General features: G+C 38.4%; 1 protein-coding gene across 1 annotated transcript in view; it reads left to right on the forward strand.

Annotated features, from left to right (window-relative positions):
* The first annotated feature begins 2,993 nt into the window (after positions 1–2,993).
* Positions 2,994–15,932, forward strand: part of PTPRZ1 (protein tyrosine phosphatase, receptor-type, Z polypeptide 1) — a 98,361-nt gene continuing 85,422 nt past the window's right edge. The window contains exon 1 of the mRNA XM_010156459.1: positions 2,994–3,057. The gene's annotated coding sequence lies outside the window, so the exon portion shown is untranslated. The remainder of the gene's footprint in view (positions 3,058–15,932) is intronic.

The raw sequence follows: 15,932 nt of genomic DNA on the forward strand, positions 1-15,932 counted from the left end.
GTCGTGAGGAAGAAAACCTGGTTATTTATACATTTTAAACAGGAAAAAATATCTACAAGATCTCATTATTCTCAGCACTATGCTTTAACCAGAAACCCATCTTCTCTGTTGGCCCCTATGGCTGAACATGAGACAAGGTTAACCACAAATCTGTCCATCCCAGCGCCCCTCATGAGCAGGGGGGCGTTTGCCACCATCATTCCTGACTTCATGGGACTTGGGCACCGGGGTGTGCACTGTTTGGACAGAATATAAAAAGAAACAAGTCTCATAGCCTCAGAGAGAAAACTTTGTCTTTGAAGGAGGGTAGAAAAAGGGAACAAAAAGCATTTCATGCTATCCTGCATGTCTCCTTAACAGGCATAGAAAGATATCCATAAAACTGTTTAAAACATGATCCCACAACTGAGCTGCCTTGTTCTATGAATAAATCAACAATCTGTGAAAACATGTTCAACAGCTTCCTGGAAGTGGAAGAGAAAATTAAGGATTTTTTGCTTCATAAAGCAGCACCTCAACCAGTAAAATTCAAACTATTTTGGGCACTGGCTGGAGATGTCAGTCACTGTCACAGGACTCATGTCAAGCTGATCAACCTCAATTATCAGTATAACAGATTTACATATAAACCCACAAATTTGACATTGGTTTTGCCTTCTCTTTTGTGACGATGTTATCATTATTATGATATTAATTTAAATTAAAATTTAAAAATTTAAATACCCTATTTAAACAGAAGTACCTGCTGTCATATACCATGAGCAAATGAAATGTCAATTTGCTAACTCTAAATAAAATTAAAATTAAAAAAAAACCCAAACCTCCTTCCAGGTGGTATCTACACTGTGTAAACTGTCAGTGTTGACCAGCTAACAGTAACGTTGTATAGGATGTGTGGTGGTGTTTTTCCAGGGCAGTTTACACAAGTAACTCAAGGGAATGATTGCTGCACGCACTCATCCGCAGACACTCATACACAGCTTTTCTCTGACACAGGTGCTAGCTGTGACTCTTTAGTTGCTCCCTTCCCCACATGAAATATGCTTTCCTGCCCCAATTTTGCCACGTATTTATAGTGGCAGGAGGCAAGACCGAGTCCGCTGACATTCCCGGCAGATGTGAGAAGGCGCATGGCTGTGGGTGTGCTGTGAAGGGGCTGTGGGAGCACAATAGGTGAATGGCAGAGGAAAGAAGGTGTGTGAACTCCTAACGTCTCCTGGCATTTATAAAGACTTTCCGTAAGATTTACTGGGTCTATAAGTGTGTAATGCACCAAAAAAGTGAACCTTGCCCCTATTTTTCTTGTTCATTGAAGCTATCACTCCTTGTCCATCAGACCTCCATGTGGAATTTAAAAAGTGGTGGGACGCTCTCACGCCCAAACCCTGCTTAGTTAGCATATGAATGCTCAACTGATTGTTTGAAGTAACAATTAGGAGGACAATGGATAAAGAAGGAAATTGGAGACAGCAACTAACACCTGTGAATCAGAACTTAAACAGCTTTCTTTTACCTAATTAATTAAAGAAGCAGGTACAATGCACATTGACTTGAAAATGTGGTCCAAAGGCAATGCTGGTCCCTGTAAATCCCTTTTCAGGATTACTTACATGTAAGGTTTGATCTTTTTGTAAAAGTCTTCGTCATGAGTGAATGTTGCAAAGTGTTACAAGGTTAGTTTTTTTTTTTTGGTGGTGGGAGGGAGAAGGGGAAGAGAAGTTCATTTAAAGGCAGTTGCAGTTTCATGGAGGACACAGAAGTCCTGATGAAGTTATTAAAACATACGGACCTCAGATAGGTAGCAGAAAGTCATTGTAATACACAGAACGTTTCTAACCTTGAAAATAGAAATTATGATTTAACATCCTGTAATCAGTGCGGCATACTTTTCTGCATTAAAGAAAACGAAAAGGATGCTATGAAACTGTTTCATTAAATTGTATTTATTGCAGAATGTGAGGAGAATTTTATGGAGCTTGCTCAAGGAAGCAATCCATGTGTGTGCTCAACATGCTTATAGGCAATTATTTCTTAAAAATGTTATATTGTGCTTCTCTAGAACAGTGTTTAATGAACCTAGTTAACATTATGACTCTGGAAATAGTCTAAAAAACCTATATCTGCAATTTGCATATATTAATAAGTAGTAGGGGGCATAGATTCTATTTGCACACATCAGAGGTGTTGCTAGAGTTGTACTGGCGTAAAAAGGAAAGAAGGAAATACAATGTCATTAAAAAGTACCTAACATCTAACCTTCTCTCTCCATAAAGTTTATGAAGTAACTTCAAATACTTCAGGTATGATATTGCTGATGATAGTACATAGTGAAATGACATTTTAGAATATTTTGTTCTTTAAACAAAAAATCTCTTTTCAATTTTTTTTTTGTATCTTTAAATGGTATCAGTAGTACAACGTTAAAGAAAATCTGTGAAGTCCTGATTGCACTGAAGTGAAAGTTTAACTCACATTGGCTTCCAAGTAATCTAGATCAGTTCTAAAGGACATTAGAGAAGATGGCTTATTCAAGGAGAAGCTGTATTAATTTGAAAAGGGAATGCATGGTTGTGATGAAAAATGGAAAGGAGAGTAGAGAAAGAGGAAAGAGAGGAAGACAGTGGAACATAAGAAAATAAACATAATGTGAACATAATGAAAGAAAACTGGGTGAAATTAAGTTTGGGGAGGTCCTACCACAAAACATATATCAAATATTAAGCTAAGAGTTAAAAATTGAATAACGAATTACATTCAGATAAACTGAAAAGCATTTCTGTTTGCTTTGCTTGTGTCCTTTATATGCTATGATGTTGATGGTATTTATATTCTATTTAATGAATACTTAACCATTCACGGTCCAAGATAAGGACAAAAAAAATAATTCATCAGTAATTAAAACAGCGATTATCTTGTTGGAGGGGTGTGTGCCATTTACACTTCATGTTAGGCTTCTGGTTTTTATATTGTAAATTTATTGCTATTTTGCAGATTTGGTGTACGGATACTATAGACAACAGCGGAAATTGATTGAAGAGATTGATTGGTCATATACAGGTAAGCAAAACTGTTTTATTTCACATTGATATTTTCCTGTTCATTGTTGTAACTTCAAGAGCCTGTTATGTCTGTATGTCACTTACCATTTGACTAAACAATTGGTAGAGTAAAAATAGGAAATGTAGGAAATGGCCTCTGGAAAAAAAATATAGAGGAGACTGTTTTCATTTATTACATTTGTAACTTTTGGAAAGAAAACATCCTTAGTCCTGAAAACCTTAATCCTGAGACATGAATTTCTTGATGAAGGCTGGGCTAATAAATTGTTAGGTGGGTTCCTATCATCTGAATATCACTGTTCTGGCAAGTTTGAAAAGCAGGCAGAAAGGCTGAAAGAAGACACAGCTCATTATATGGGTAAGAACATATCCATATACCACACATGAACTTCTGCACTTTCTTTCTGAGCACATGAGCATCCTTTCCAGGTCCTACCCTCATTCTCCTAAAAAAGCAGTCATTTGAGCTCTCCCATTTACATAAGTCAAAAAAGATATGCCCTTAAATTCTGCACAACCTTTGCTTCATCACAGAAGGACTACAGGGAATTCACAATTTGCCTCCTAGATTTTTCTGCAAAACTCAAGCCGCTTTCAGTAATATTGAAAAGGTAATTTTGTCCTAAATTATAGGTATATTTTACCCAGAATGTAACTAGTAACTTTCTGAGGATGTGCATAGACTCTTACATTTTGAATTATTTAAGTCAGTTTCAAAAAACACCAGTTTATGAAAAGAAATAAGGACTGTCAAATTTCAGTGTTTCATATATTTGGTTCAATACATGTTCCTGAAGTTAAAGAAAGTTACACATTCTTTTTCTTTCTCTCAATCTCTCATTTTTGAAACAGATTTTATCTTCCAGGGTAAAACATATCTAACAGGTTCTGTGCCTAGAGAGAATTGAAACAAGCTGGTCATAAACCCTTCAAAATGAGATTTATAATGAAAACTCCCACTTACACACATTGTACTGCAAAATCCAAGCATAAGATCAATCAATACAATATTTCATGTTCCAAATCCATCCATTTTTTAATATTGCAGCTAGAGGAATGCAGGGATAAGCCTCCAGGATTACAGGTGACCAGAGGGCAATTTATGAGTTTGCTTTAAAGAATAGCAAATGGGTTTTGCATAGCATAACAGAGGATAGGGCTCTTCCCCAGCCTGTGCAGAACACTCACCCACTGTGCAACTGCTGCAGCAGCCGCAGGTCATGTTTACTGGATATTTTGGGTGGCAAAACAGCACAGAGTCTGCAAGCCAAAGGTTTCAGACCTTGTTGGTTCTCTCCTCTAATGTGAGATACCTTCGTGTAGTCAGGTCACTTCATGTGCCTTGCCCAAGTGCTTCCTGTTGGCAAAGCCTTTCTCCTTATTCAGACCTTTATAGTCAGGTGCATAGGGTGGCCGAACACGTGAGGAGCCCCGGTCAGCAGAGTGTACACTGCCCGAGCAACACCCTGCCCCAGCAGCACACTGCCCCTGTTTCTGCAGCCTCACCAGGCACTCTGCCGCAGGGGCTCGGCGTGCCCTCAACACCCCTGACACAGCTGACTCCCGGCGTTGTCAGACATGGATATTCAAAGCTTTTTTTGGTGGGCTGTATGTGAAACAGGTACTCCATGTCTAGGGCTGCCAACTCTATTGCAATCTGTATGGTGTGTGGTGCTTTCTTGAAATACCAGTTAGGTACCATGGCATGAAGGGAATACACGATTTCAGCTTTCAGTTAAAAAAAACCACAGTCTTACAGAATGTGAACAAAAATTACAAATTTTAACATTGTATGTTGGAAGCACAGAAATGTAGAGGCTGAGGCATATTAATATAATTTATTTATAATAATTTATTTATTTTAATTTCATAATATTATTCCTGGGGCAGGCAATACCAAGTGGTGTAAGTATAACTACTAAACCTAGCTCAGGCTAATGGTTTTGAGGCATAGACCAACATGCACATTTCTGAATAAATGCCCTATGCTTAGTCAGTTCATCCTTTCCTCAGATACCAGTTATATTCTGTCTTACAAACTGCTTACTGAAAGACCTGAAAAATTAGCCCCTGTGTGCCAGTGAGCAGGCCTTGGGATCCTGCAGGCATGGAGTTTAATCCACCATAACAAAGACAAACCTACCCGGCGTGGTAAACTAACCTGAGTTTGACCAGATGTAATTCTCTATATCAAAAAAGAAAATTCAGATACATTAGCCACAGTGGGTCAATACACTCCTTTACTGTAATGGTGCTGTGAGATGAAAGTTAAATGGAACTAGAGAAATAACTTGAATCTTACCTGCTGAAATCGTGTAAGTTCTGAAGGCGAAGTTTCATAAGAAAGCAATTTCGCCTACTGTAATTTATGTGACTCATCATGGGATTTTGACTCTCAGGTAGATGTCTAATGAAAGCATGAATGTTACTGGAAACATTCTGTAGTACTTCTAAGGTCTCTCCTTTAAGCCACAGACAAATCCAGCATTTGTAACCATGAATTTAGGTTTTTTGTGTTCTGATTTTGCATATATTTGCATAAACAAATACAGTGTTAAAGAAGTGGAAGGTGTAAGTGCATGTTACAGACATCCAATTTTTTCAGGAATAAGTGATTCTTGAAACTAGGTCATTAGTAAAATGACTTTATTTTAAGAACTTTTCATTTTATTTTTCATTTAAAAAGTGCTAGAAATCAAAATTTCATAAGAAAATAAATATGTTCAAATGATGTCATATACCAACAGTGAATCCAACCATTTTTGTTGTAGAAAAACCTCCTCTTCTGAGAAATTTCATTTCTTCAAATCAGTTACATACTGAGATCCAAAGATAACTTAGACATTATTTAGCTGCACCACTAACATTATGCAATCTCATATTATTTCAAACAGTAAAGCAAGCAATGTGAGCTTCAATTATTTCTCTGTCATACAAATGAAAGATAAATTTTTATTGATGATTTGTTTATCTCCAAAAATAATATTTTGTAAAAAAAATAAGTGAAACTAAGTCTGAATATTTGCATGTAGAATTATCAAATGATACCACAAAGAAGATTTTTTTGTTTTCCAGTGAAATTTATTTCTGTTGGGTTTTTACTCTTGGCATTTGGGTTCCTGTTCACAACAAACAAGTTATGTGGTTTACCTGAATTCTGCTAAAAGCAAGAAATTCTAAGCAGCCTTCCAGAAAAGATGAGGGTGTTTAGAAATTGAATTTACTCTGTAAATGAACAGCACAGCCAGTTCCGTGCCCTTTGTCTCATCATTCCAGGGTATTTAGTTCAGTTTTGCTTATATTCATTTTACGATGCACTGATATACCATTGCCTTTTTCTGGCAACTCTGATCTCGAGCAAAGGGTGATTTTAGTGTAAATTCTTGGGTCTCTGGGCATTCAAAGAACAATTTTTTTGTTGGCAAGCAGAATGTGAATCATATTTCCTTTTTCTCTGAGGGAGAACATTCATAAATCACAAAATCACAGAATAATTTAGGTTTGAAGGGGCCCTTGGAGATCATCTGGTCCAACACCTTGCTCAATGCAGAGTGAATGTCAAAGCTGAAGCAGGTTGTTCTGACCTTGTCCAGTAGAATTTTGAAAATCTCCAAGGAGGAAGATACTGCAGCCTGGGCAGTGTGTTCCACTGTCATTTTGAAGAATTTTTTTAATTTACCCAACTGCAATTTCTCTTATTGCAGCTTGTGACCATTGCCTCTTGCCCTTGCCCTGTGCCCTGCTCTGGTCATTGCCTTTACATAGCAGTAGGCTTCAGCTTGGTTCCCCTTCTCTTCTCCAGCCTCAGCAAACCCAGATGCCTCAGCCTCACCTCCTACATGAAGTGCTACAACCCCCTGATAGTCTCAGTGGCCCGTAGTTTGTTAATATTCATCTTATATTGGGTTAGGGAGAAAGTCAAAACTGGACTCCACATTCTTGATGTCACCTCGCTCGTGTGCACAAGGGGGAAACCGTCACTTCCTTGTCCCGCTGGCTGCACTTTTGCTAACATAGCCCTGGCTGCAAGGGCACACTGCTAACTCACACACAACTCGTTGGATAATTAACTAGATCTTTCCCGATGATTTTTAATACCTAAGATACTTTAATACCTACTATCTGAGCTTGGTAGTAAAACCTGGCAGTATGTTGATGATGCTCTTCTGGCCCTTGAACTAATATTCTCTGCAATAACACCAGCTACACATAATGGCTTGGTTTTGCTCCCATGTTGAACATTGAACTAATCTTGTTAAGCTTAAAATTGCTATCATTCTATGTCTGATTCAATACCCACTGGAGATATCCCCCTCGTTTATCATTCCCCGTTACTATCACTGCACGGACAAAACCTTAGTTTCCACTTGAAAGGCTGATTTTGCCAGCCCAAGTCTTGGAAATCTGCACTGATGGCTTCAAATGTTGATGCCTGTAGTTTGGCTCAGAAATTAAAATGGCCTTATTTTCAGTGATACTGAGAAAAATAATTCTCTTTCTAACCCAAACAAGATCTAATGTTTTAATTTCAAATGTTGTTTTATAATCTTTAAGTACTGAGGAGATTCTACCACAAAGTCATTGCTCATGAAGTTTATGGGAAAGTAGTTTGTTGCTTATATCCATAAGAACTTCCAGGAGTATTTTGCTTTATGCTCAGCCTAAAAGGTGAACAAGGATCTTTACTATCTCGGCTGTGATTAAAGTAAATGTTTGTGACATTGGTAGCTTATTCTACTTATTTTGTGAAATATCTCCTGCTACTGTCACCCCAAATGTGATCCTGGTAAAAAGGAAAGTTACAGGCTCTCCCCTCATCCTGTCTCCCTGTTCAGCAGCCATCTGCCAGGAGGAGGACAAGGCCAGGCATACAGGCATTTTTTTCCGCCCTGCAGCTGCAGTGGAGAAGAAGCTGTGCTGAAGAGTGTGTGTCTGAGTGTGGGCACCCATGTACGTTCCCTCTGAGACAGCTCCAGGAGCAGGGCAAATGGAGCTAGAGGGCAGAGGCATAGGGTCTGGTCCTACCCATTGCAGGCTAGGATGGAGACAGAGGAGCCACTGTGTGAGTCAAATACTGAGAGTTTGGCTGTGTGAGAGAGCAGGAGGCACCAGCAGGAGCCTGCTGGAGGTGGGATCCAGGAGCTGCTTGCTGAACTGACCGATTTAATAGACAATTCTACCAGCCCAAGTTGAAATGTCTCGGAGAGAGCCCTGGCCAAAAGCTGATTAAATCTCCTGCCTTCACCTGATGGATAAAACTATGCTTGGGGAAGATGATGCATACCAAATTAAGTTGACTCTTTTTTTCTTGCTAGATAACTACCAGGGCAGTATCAGCATAGCTTTGTGAGAAGACACCGTCTTTTTATCACTTCCTGTGAAATAAATCACTTTGTGGTTTATATTCACCACATATAAAATCATGACTGATATGCTGTATCTCTTGTGAGTAATAAAGAAAAGCCTATGCTTTTGGGCCCTGTGGGTTCCTTCTGTAAAGGATGCAGCATAAGAAATCAAAATAACATGCCTTCTTTTATTAACTCGTATAGAAATAGCTCTGCAGAGGGTCTTTTCTTTTTTTAGTAGACCTTATGCTTTCAAGAGGCTGTCATACCTTTTCTTGCATGATAGCTCATTACATGTATTTACATCCCCCAGATCACAGAGTCATTCTTGGTTCCAGTGTTTTGTCACTAAATTCATAGGCTCATTAATTAAAAAGCTTATGACATTATTATGATTTTGGGAAGGCTGATGATTCAGCAACAGAAATTACAGTGTTATGCATCTGTTCACATCAAAGAGACGAGGTGTCCTCAAGCAGGAAGCTACATGCTGGCATTACTGGCCATAGAAAAATCCCTTTTAAGATATCTTCGTGTACTGAATCAACAACACAATGCAAGTTATTCAACACAAATAAGATACCTATTCAAGATTTTTGTAGCAGACTTCTGAATTCATATTAAGTGATATGGTTCAGAAAAGTCTGTTTCAAACGTCCTTTCTTTTCAATCAGGAGAACTAATCTTTGAGCAATAGAAGGCTACTAGCAGCAAAGTGCAATTTATTTAGCTTTGATTCAGTCAATATTTGTTAAACTGAGTGGAAAACTGAACTCTGCTGAGAAGGGGTTTTTCAGGAAGGGAGGTAAGAGGATTGGACCCTATATTCAAGGACCCTTCAGAGTTGGATGTTTGTAGGACAGATATAAAGAACCACATGTTGGTATCCATATTTGGCTCCTCACTGGTAAAATTACAGTGTTTGCTGAAATTTCCTGATAAGGAACTCTGATAAGACCTGTTCCTTCCCTTTTTCACTCCTTAAATGCTATAAACAAAGGAAACAGCTGGGTCATTTTCAGAAACTGCACAACATCTCATTCTGAGCATCAGCTAGAGTATTCAAATGCAGGAGGGTTGATTTCTGAAGTGCAGAAATCAAAGCATGAGGTAATTGCATAGTGTGGCACTGCTATTTTGATAAGGTCTGGCCAGGGGTCAGAAAGATGTAGACACTACCCATTAAGTAAATGCATTCAGAAATTAAAAGCTTTTCTAGGAGTGCTGTCTTTGGGAATACACCAAAGTAAAATGGAAAAACAGATTGTGGATACCTCACAGCAGGCTGCAGCCCCTGGTTAAGCCTCTTTGCCCTTCACAATGATCATAAAATTATCCTCATGTATATACTACTGAATGTTTTCTCATTTACAAGCACATTCAATCTGTGCTGCAGTGGGAAGGGTATGTTCTTGAGGACTACTTGCTTACAAAATGCACAGATGATTAGTTAGAGATCGTCATCACCTCCATATCCATATGATTTATGGATTTGTGAAGTTTAGAGCCCAGCAAATAATTCTCCTATTGCTTATGTTTGCAGAAGGCCTTGCTTTACTCACCTGCTATGGCTTATTTGTTTAGGACTTTCTTAAGAACATTTTTACTCAAAGGCTATTCTGCTGTATTTATGACAGGTTTGGGGTTTTTTTCCTAATGTATTCTAATCCCATTCGTGTCAGTCTGCATAATTTTCTAATGTACCAGGAAAATGGCAATTAACTAATTCTGTGCAACATAAAAATTTGCAGCCATTTGTGACCTTGCTGTAACTCATTAATTCAGTAGAAAACAAACCCTTCTAGAGAGTTTTTCCATGGGTCAGTAAGGGTAAAAACAGTCCTCCAAAAGGTGTGGTTAGACGAGCCTGCATGGCTAGGAGCACAGAGAGGAGGAAGATGAAGGGTAAGAGGAAGGATCCTGAGAAGGAAGGGGCAGGAGGATGTGGCATCCCTCCCTGACAGCTGGAAGCTCTCATGTGGTGCCACTGAAGCCACAGCCACGACAACCTCAGTGAGGGATGTGTGCTTGGTGTTTTGCAAGTGCGCCCGACGTAGTTAAGCGGAGCACAGGAGGGACAGCACACACTATTTCAATTCCTAAATTTTGAATTCTAACACATTAGCACATCCTAAGAAACCACAATCATACAGAAGAGTTATGCAGCTTATTATTTACAATGGGGAGATCCATTCTATGAAGTTTTCCCAAAGTCTGTGCCCTGTTTCTCTACCAGAGTAGCAAGCTTTCCACACCACCCTGAAGAAATAGTTGGCATGTTGAAAAGCTGCTTACATCCCAAAGGGAGTGTATGATTCCAAATAAAGTCTTGGTGCCCCTGTACTTGTCTTTGAATTTCACAGCCTTTCCTCCCTTTGCCTGCATATGAAACCACTCTTCCACATTCAAAGTTGTCCCTTCTTGTGGAGAAAGCCCTGCTGAAAGCTGTCAAAGTCTGTAATTTAATTTGCAGCAGTTCATGGGAAAGTGGCTGTGGCAGTTTGCATCCACTAGATTTATCAGCTGAACTGTTCCCTCCATTATTTGGTTGCCAGAATCACATAAGTTCAGTTCTGAGCATCTTTCAGCTATGAAAGGTGCACAAAGTCCTTTTTGTGAAAAGCCAGGTCAGAGCATCTAGCTGCATACATGTTTAGCTAGTTCTCGCTATGCTTCAACAGTTGTAGCTGCAACAAGCTCCATTCTGCTCCCTTCCCAGAGTTTCCTTTATGAGAAATTAAACTAGGGCTTGATCTGATATTGCCTGGCATTGATCCCATTTTAGGAGCTACAGAAACAATTGACTGTCGTCTTCCATCCTTTATCATAGATCCTGCATTTAAGAGCTAAGCTGTTTTCCCCCTAAATGTGGTGTTTCTCTGTCAGTGACTTCCCTGTCAGTGAGCTTTATCTGATGAAATACGTGTTAACCAGAGATGTTTTTAAAAGGTTGTTGTTAAAATGAAGATACTAGAAATGGAAAAGCAAAGAGAGGGACAATGTGTTGGATGCTGGAAAAGAGAAAGAATCATTTACATGTAAGAACTTGGAAATTTGTTCTCAAACTTCTGGTATTTCCCTGTGTAAAGAGTCACTTGAGGGCCTGGGTGCATGGACATAGACTGACAACAATTATTTTTACTGTTAATGGCAAAAAACAAGCACACTACAACAAAAAGACCACTTTGCATTACCCTGCCTGAGTGACTGAAAGGGAAAAACTGAAAAAAATCCTGTTGCTGGAGTGTTTAGGAATGATGAGTCAATGGTTCATAAATTCTTTTCTCCTATTTCAGAACAGAATGGGTTTTCTGCCTGCTTGTACCTGTTCTGACCCCTTTGCTTATACACAGTACAGTATGAGCAATCTTTTTTTCAGCTATATTTTTTTCTGCCTGTTTTCAGGAATGCAAATATTTGAGTATTTATAATAAATGTAGTGCTAGTTAGTGAAAAATTACAAGCAAGATTTTTTTTTAATTCTTATTCAAATGCATCCTCATGAAAGCTAGCTTTACAGTAGGACTGTGGTATGTGTGAACAGAGCACTGTCCATAGGAGCACTAGCACATTATCTCTTTAATCTGTATTTTACCTGCTTTCAGAGTATCCAGAACAGATTGAAGGTGACCAGCACAAACAGGCAATAGACAGTATATTACATGTTTTCTTCGGTAGGGGGAACATAGGTTAAATAATGCAACCATTCATTTTCTTCAGCTGTAAGTGCCTACTTCAGACAGATTCAGTACGTTACCATAACTAATCTTTACCAGCACATTTAACCACCAAGAAGAGATCTGTACACCTGCCAGGCCTAATGTGACCATACCACATGTGTCTGATCAAAATGAGAAAATACTCGTTCTCCTCTGCATAAAAGGAACCTGTTGCAATGGCTCAATGACACAACTGAAGTTCCCTTTGAAAGCTTTTGGTCTAGATGACAGTGGAGCATGTGGTAAAAAGAATTTTTCTGGATTACTTCATGTGCCTTCTCACTCCATCCCTTTCTCTAGAGCAACCTTCCTACCCTTTCCATTTGACACTTTCTGTCATATTGGCTTATTTCCTTATGGTGCATCCACGACTTGTTTTTCCCTTTTACATTATAAATTCTTCTTTTTACCACCATCAAATGATTGTATAATGAGTTTTTACCCACTTTTGCCTGACTTTCATTAATGGCTGCATGAGGTGACTGTCAGTTTGCCAGTTTCTCTCCTGTGTTTCCAGGAGCAACTATTTCTCCTCCCAAGTAACTAATGGAGAAAGAGCCGTCTGAGTGTTTCCTTGACTATCCTGTGGTCTGTCCCAGCTGCCTTTTCCTAAATGTCAGGGACACTCTCCACCATGGTTACCATGGTGTGTTCAGCTGGCATGCCTGCAAGGGTTCACAGAAGCCCGCACACCCTCTGCACGTTTTATGGGAACATAGGGTGAGGGAAGGTCCTTACTTGCTGTATCAGAGATAATAGAACATAACAAAAGGTGCTTTTTGGTGCAAATTCTGTGTAATATTGGCCCCAATTTGGTATCGTAAAAATCATCAGTCATTTAATATTCTCCTTGTCCCTCCACTTGTGAGAGTGTTGGTCTGTCCATTGAGGGGTTACAAGTTACGTATATAAACCTGTTGGTGAGCTTGCCAACTCAGCAGGTCAGTACATAAATGTAAATGCTGATAAAGAACAGTGAGATTTACCCTGTGCTGTATTCATTAACTACCTTCTTTAAAAAGATTTGAATGTGTTTTCTATTTCCTTATAATTTTTTATTCAATCTGAAACATTGTTATTAAAAAAACTTTTCTTTGATATGGTGTCCTGCTGTGAAAGTCAATACCAATAAAGTACATCCTGCATTCAGCCATCAGAAAACATTATTTTTCAAACCTCAGATTTATAGCTAGCAACCTGTGGACGTATTTGTAGATGAAATAACAAAATCCTTTTTAAAATGTCGACAGATTTAAAAACTCACTTTGAAATCCCATGCTACTGAGTCATATTGTTGTCTCTAAAATATATCGTTCACTTCAGAAACAGTTTTCAAACATAACATAATTAAATGCCTTTGTTCAAAATAATAAGCTCCCAGTAAATTCTGTTCCAGTCACTTGTTTCAGGTTAAGTTGGTCATATTCTCTTCCAGAAATGGTTAGGTAGACTGCAAACACATTGCATCAGATTCAGCAATCACACAGAGCGGAGCTCTGAACGACCGTGTATTTTTGTCTGTCTTCTTGATAAATATTTCATAGAAATAAAATATTCTTCTCCCAGTTGCTCAGCTTTAGCCCCTGTGAATGAAGTCAGTAGGCTTTTCCAATGTGATTGAGTTCCGTTCACTGAACTTCTCTGGTTTTTCTTACTGGAACAAGGGGTGGACTCCCCAACTCCAACACTCTGCTCTTACTGGCTATCATGCAATCTAACCTTTTCATAAAATCATCAAACTCTGCTTGAAAAGTAGTTGTGATATTTTGCTTCCTAGTTCCATTGAAAGACTATCTACCAACTTACTCTTGACTTTTAAACCTTATCTGGATTTCCTGGCTAGCTGTATTACTGGACAAATGAGGTCATCTGGTTCTTCTGGTAGAATTGGTCTGTCTGTTTTTTTGGAGGTATTTTCTATTGCCAGTATTTACCTGCACTGATATCCCTCTCCTGTTTGTTTTTTAAATTAAACAAAGATAGTCTAGTCTCTTGTCCCTTTTTGATCATTGCACTAGCGATTTCTGCTCACCTATGGTTCAGCTGAAATTCTTTTGTCTTCAGCATGGATGCCCGGCATCTCATGCACTTATCCCAGATGAAATATCCCCAGGACATTGTGCAGAGACATTAATACTTTCCTATCTACTAGGACTTGCTTGGTTAGAGCTTCAGAACACTCCTGCCTTTCCATCATCTTGTCTGTTTACAGTCCTCTCAGACTGTCAGACATAGTCTGATTCTCCTCCTCCCCCATGTTTTTCCTATGGTGAGATTCTCATTAGTAACAAAAACTCCCACTAGTAGTCTCTAAATGTATGATTTTACAAATTTCATTGTTGAATTTCATGACATTTTTACTGATTCAGTTCTCAAGGTCAGCTGGTTCTCCCATATGCTATACTGGACCTCCTTGTGATGGCATGTTTTCACACGTTGTGTGAAACCCTCAGTTTCACACTCAGTAGGTGTAATCAGTAGAACTGAGAAACTCCAGTCTCCTGCACGCAAACAGCCTAGTACCTCCCATCTACTGCTGCTCAGTATTTTTCTTCTTCTCTTCTATTTACTAAACAAGTGAAAATACTGATTTGTTAGATACTGTGGTAACAATTTATTTTGATCTGTTTGGCATAATTACACAATTTCCAGATTTTAAAAAACTTCCAGTTATTCCTCCCTCCCTCCCATCCATCCATCCACTCACTCATCCATCCATCCATCCCAGCTGAACAGCCAGCTATGTTCTCATTCGTATTCTGCAGGCAAATTGAGCTTCACTTTCACTCCATTGACTTTATAAGCATGAGTCAGTAAAAGGAAGTTGGCTCATAAAGTGTTCTGTATCCTGGATGAAACATCGCTTATGTTGAAAATTTATTTCCTGTTCAAGCATCATTAAATTAAAATTATTTATAGTCTTAAAATAAATGCTTGTATGAATATTAAATACCCAGTTAGCAGCTTTATTATGCTATCACCCACAGATAAATCCCATTTTGATAAATTCCTACGTAAGTAACATTTTAATTATTGCTGTGTAAGTACTAAATTTTACAACCGTGACTAATTACCTATATTTAAATTTGAAACTTTACTCTAACAGCCTGAACTAAAGGCAACTGAAATCAGTGAAAAGATACCCCTTAACTTAAAATTGACCTTCAGATGAGTTTATGGCCAATTTATATCACATTAACTATAGAGTATGTTTCTAAACAAAATTTAAATGTATGGATTGTAGCAGTGATGGAGTGGGTAGAAAAAATACTCAGAAATGATTGGAATATTTATTCTACTTTCAGTGTGTGAAAATCATTAAATGACTGGAAAAATTATCATATTAAAACTAGGAGTGTTTGACAGTTAGGTGATGAATCACACTATAATACCTCATGGCAATTAGCTGTCCCTGTGCAGACCCCTCATTATTTTACATTATAAGAGAAACTGAAAGCGTATTAGCTTGATTCTACAAAGTTGATCATCAGTGAAAATTAATGTTGACATTTAATTGTCCTGAAACTTCATATTTAATATCTCACTGAGATGAATGGCTCAGTTTACACTTTCCAGAGCTATTGTTTCAGTCCATGGTAGTACCAGATCCAAATTAATGCATGCAAATGTAGCTTTTTCTCCACAACCAAGAATGATGAAGACTTTTACAAAATTAATGGCAGTATATATAATATAAAGTAATTTCATAGAGCCGATCAAGATATATCCCACAAAGCTTCTCCCTGGATTGATGTTCTTCAGTATTTTCACTAATATCTCAGATGACAAAACAAAGCGAGGGCATT

This window comes from Eurypyga helias, unplaced genomic scaffold (genome assembly GCF_000690775.1).
Source record: "Eurypyga helias isolate BGI_N326 unplaced genomic scaffold, ASM69077v1 scaffold348, whole genome shotgun sequence".
In the NCBI taxonomy this organism is placed as follows: Eukaryota; Metazoa; Chordata; class Aves; order Eurypygiformes; family Eurypygidae; genus Eurypyga; species Eurypyga helias.